The sequence below is a fragment of the Bidens hawaiensis genome, unplaced genomic scaffold, assembly GCF_021521415.1.
Source record: "Bidens hawaiensis isolate Kalapana, Puna unplaced genomic scaffold, B.hawaiensis_p1.1 tig00032127_1, whole genome shotgun sequence".
In the NCBI taxonomy this organism is placed as follows: Eukaryota; Viridiplantae; Streptophyta; class Magnoliopsida; order Asterales; family Asteraceae; genus Bidens; species Bidens hawaiensis.
The window spans coordinates 11,570-16,522 of NW_027495458.1; the positions used below are offsets into that span (position 1 = coordinate 11,570).

Below are 4,953 nucleotides of genomic sequence, written 5' to 3' on the forward strand. Positions count from 1 at the left end.
GATCCTTTAAAAACTTTACTTTCAGCCATTGTCCTTTATATGCCAACTTTCCTTAATTTTTGTCCTTTACACTAACGAACGTTAAGCTTTTCCGTTAAATCACCTCATGTGCATGCACATGAGGGCATTTTAGTCCTTTTACCCTACTCATAAATTTATGATTAAAAATAAATTAAAAAAAAAGTAAAAAACTAAATATTATAGATATCAAAATATTAATAATAGTTAATTACTCTACTCCATCTCTCTTCTTTCTCTCTTGACATAACAACCACCGGACCATCACAGCACCACCACCACCACCACCACCACCTTTAAACCCCAGCCTCAACCAACCTTCATCTCATAATCTTTTGAAACTCAACATCAAGAACTAAGCTTGAATTTGTGAGACAAACTATTGCCAAACTTTAATCCTCTCCAAAAAAATTACCAACCACCTTTCACCTGCAGATCTAATCACTTACTCCGCCACCGCCGCCGCCGCCACCAGCACCAAATATACACCCCCCCCGCCACCGTACACCGTAAGACAAGGCCTTCAGATCTATGGCAAACCACTAACAATATATTAACATAATAGGTTGGTCGGAAACATGTATGCAGATCAGAGGTGCGATAGTTTTAATGGCATTTCAGATGGTGCCTGTGGTAGCGGTATCAATGGGTTTTCAGATGGCAGCGGCGATTTTAGTATAGATTTTTATATGGTGGCGACGACGGTGTGGAAGTGGTGGTGGCTAGGGTTTAAAGGGGTGACGGTGGTCGGGTGGTGCTTTGGTGACGGTGGTCGCCGGCGCTCCGCTGTGGTGTAGAGAGAAACAAAAAGACGGAGTAGAAAGAGAGAATTATCATAAATTATTATCATTTATATATATATATATATATATATATATATAATAAATAGTTTATTCATAAATAAATATATGCAAAAGGACTGAAATGCCCTCATGTGCGGTGCACATGTGATGACTTAACAAAAAACATAACGTTCGTTAGCGTAAAGGACAAAAAGCAAGAAAAGTTGGCATATAAAGGACAACGTCTGAAAGTAAAGTTTTTAAATGACCTAATCCATAAATCTGTCATGTTTAAAGGACAGAATTTGTATTTCTATCAATATTTTAAAGTAAAGTATATTATAGGTGTGCAGTGTGCACTGTTTACTAGCATGCTACACTAACCACATGTTTGACTTTTCAAATCAACTAATAACTTCATATTTCTTTTTTATAAATAATAGGTTATATCAAATAAATTTTTAATTTTGAAATCATTTGTTTTTATTAAACTGTTAAATTAATATTTGAAGTTTTAATGTATCTTTCTAGCTTTCTAATCTCCATATATTAAAACTTTAAAATTATTGTATAATTTTTAATTTTTATACATATTAAATAATAGCTTTGATTTTAATATTTAAATAATAGTATTATTTTTTTAATACATAACATATTTTTAATTTTTTCATTTACTTGTGCTTTTTTTTCTCATGTCTTCGTCTTTTTTGCGCTTTGCGCCTAGGCCCTAGACGAGACCTATGCGCCTTAAGTACATTTGACGCTATTAATAACTATCGTCTTAAGCCCAATAAAAATAAATAAAGCCCGGACTTCTTTATTAAACAGATTTATTTTTATGCTCGAGCTTAAACTTTTTCACGAGCGGAGAGCTGCCCGCCACGACCCCTACTCGGCTAATCCATCATTTCTTCTCGGAGCTCACTGTAACCTTCACCGCCGGCAACTTTTCCGGCAATCAAAAACCAAATGAATGGCAAAATCACATCACACACACTATTAAACATCACCCCATTCTTCACTCGCACCACACTCCACACACCCGCCAAAATCGAATCTTTATTATACCATTTTGCCGCCATTAAATCCTTAACAAGCATAACCAAACTCCACGCCAGTCTCATCACATCAGGCCTCCTTAAAGCCACACCACATGAATCACGCTTCATCCCAGGCTTACTGGCATCTGGGTATGCTTTATCCGGCCATATTACGTATGCACGCCAACTGTTCGACGAAATGCCTGACAGAACCAAACGTGTTTACAATAGCTTGATCAAGGTGTACACTGAAAAGGGGTTGTGGTGTGACGCAATCCAAGTGTTTGTGGAAATGGTTGAGTCAGGGAGAGTGAAGCCGGACCGGCTTACGTACCCGTTTGTGGCGAAATGTTGTGGTGAATTGGCGATGAATGTGTTTGGGGTATCGGTTCACGGGTTGGTTGTTAGGAGCGGTGTGGGTTCGAGTACTTTCGTGGGGAATTCGTTGGTGTCGATGTACATGAGTTTTGGGGAGAACGAGGGTGCGTGCCGAGTGTTCGATGAAATGCCGGATAAGGGCGTGGTTTCGTGGAATAGTTTGATTAGTGGGTATTTTAGAAACGGGTGTGCGGATGAGGCGTTGATGGTTTTTGATAAAATGGTTGGTGATAAAGTGGAGATTGATGTTGCCACTGTTGTGTCGGTGCTTCCCGCGTGTGCGTTTTTGAAACGGGCGGATTTGGGGGGAAAGATTCATGATTTGGTGAAAAGTAACCGGTTGGATGGGAATTTGTTTGTTCGGAATGCTTTGGTGGATATGTATGTAAAATGCGGTCGAATAGATGACGCACGCGTTGTTTTCGATGAAACTAGTCAACGAGATGTTGTCACATGGACTGCGATGATCAATGGTTACATTGTAAATAATGACATAAAAACCGCGATGACGCTTTGCCCGTTAATGCTGCTGGATAACGTGAAACCTAACGCGTTAACCTTAGCTTCGTTTCTTTCGGCTTGTGCAGAGTTAAAGAGTTTACGTCAAGGTAAAACCTTTCATGTATTTGCAGTAAAGAATAATCTTGATTCTGATGTAAATGTAGAAACCGGATTGATTGACATGTATGCTAAATGTGCTTCTGTTAGTTATAGTTTCCGTGTGTTTAACAAAACATCCAAAACAAGAACCGCGCCATGGAATGCAATTCTCTCTGGAACCGCTGAAAACGGGCTCGGTTCAAAGTCAATATTATTATTCAAAGAAATGAAGGAAATAGGTGTTTTACCAAATGAAGCAACTTTAAAGTGTGTTTTACCTGCGTATGCGATTACAACCGATCTTAAACAAGTTACTGGTTTTCATGGTTATTTAATAAAATCAGGGTTTTTATTAAAAGGTGATCTGGCAACCGGGTTAATCGATGTATACTCAAAATGTGGAGCGTTGGAGCACGCTTACGCTGCGTTTAACGAAGTTGAGGTACAAAAACGAGATATTATATTGTGGAGTGTTATAATATCTGGTTATGGGAAACATGGGGACGGTGCGACTGCAGTTTCACTTTTTAACAAAATGGTTGAAACCGGGGTGCAACCGAATGAGGTCACGTTTACTTCTGTGTTACACGCGTGCAGCCATTCGGGTTTGGTGGACGAGGGTTTGGGTTTGTTTAAGTTAATGTTAAAAGACCATAAACTTAACCCACGTCCGTATCATTACACCTGTGTTATTGACCTTTTGGGTCGAGCCGGGAGGCTTCACGAGGCGTATGAGTTAATTACCACAATGCCCTTTGCACCTAACCATACCGTGTGGAGTGCGTTGTTAGCTGCGTGTGTGGTTCATGAGAATGTGGAGTTGGGTGAAATAGCTGCAAAGTGGTTGTTTGAGTTGGAACCCGAGAATACCGGGAATTATATTTTAATGGGAAATATTTACGCGGCGGTTGGTCGGTGGGAAGAGGCGGAGAATGTGAGGAATATGATAAACCGAATCGGGCTCAGGAAATCGCCTGCTCATAGCTTCATAGGCGCGCACCATGAATGACGGGTTGTTAAAAACATAGATTAGACAAATTTTAGAACAGAATTGTTCAAAACAGAAACATAAAATCTGGTGTCAGTTATAAAGATTGTTATTGTTGATGTTGGTCATGGCAATGCTATAATATCTAATTAAGTGTTTATTTTCATGTATGAGACAAGACATTTGGGATGTTGATTCTCATTGTACTAATGATATAAGTTATAAAGATGTTTTAGCTTTTCATTTATCTCTGTTAGTATTTGTATGCTTTTATATTTGAATTAAAATAATTTAATTTCTTATAATTCATGTAAAATTATCCTTTTTTTTAATAAATATAGCATTTGCATCTTATTAAATTTAAATTTATAATATATACATATATATGACGTTTTAATTATTTTTCACTCATGTGTAACATGAGTCACTATCCAATTTTGCATTCAAAAAGGGTTTTAAAGGTTTATGACTTGTAAAATTTTGTTTATCATTATTTATATCTTATGAATTCATAATGGATGCTATTATGTATATTATCAAAATTAACTTTTTTGTTGTTTGTTTACTACCCGTGTATCACACAGACTCTATCATAGTATTATAACTATTTTCATGCTAAAAATGCAAATTATCACATATGTGACCTATTTTTTTTTTTCTGATAAGCCTACCTTTTTAAATATAAACATTTGTTCTTTGTTAAAATACTAGCCGTCACATAGTACTAGATATTTTATACTCAATTAATAGAATCTGTGTAATTTATTACGTAAATACACTGTTTAGTGAGGGAGATGAGATATGTTAACACCACCCTTTAATATTTATAATTTATAATAAGAAGAGCTTGACATTTACTTCCATTTTGGTGCCAAGAACTTTAGTTTAATTATTACACAAGTTTAATAATTTTAATTATATAATTAATAAGAAACTCAAGATATATGAAATGTTTAATAAACATGAATATCCTCAAATTACATTTGAACCATAAATCATTTCAAACTTTTGTAAGTCGACGACATTATTATAGTTTTTTTTCTTGTGGCCTATATCACCACGTCATGTCACAAATTTTAACAACTAAGACAAATTATACATACAATGAGATATTATTGTGGGCTCATATATAACCAAAATAGACTAA

At 36.3% G+C, this 4,953-nt stretch overlaps 1 pseudogene; it reads left to right on the plus strand.

Moving 5' to 3' along the window:
- Window positions 1-1,737: 1,737 nt before the first annotated feature.
- On the plus strand, window positions 1,738-3,827 carry LOC143583111 (pentatricopeptide repeat-containing protein At5g39350 pseudogene; annotated as a pseudogene).
- Window positions 3,828-4,953: the final 1,126 nt, after the last annotated feature.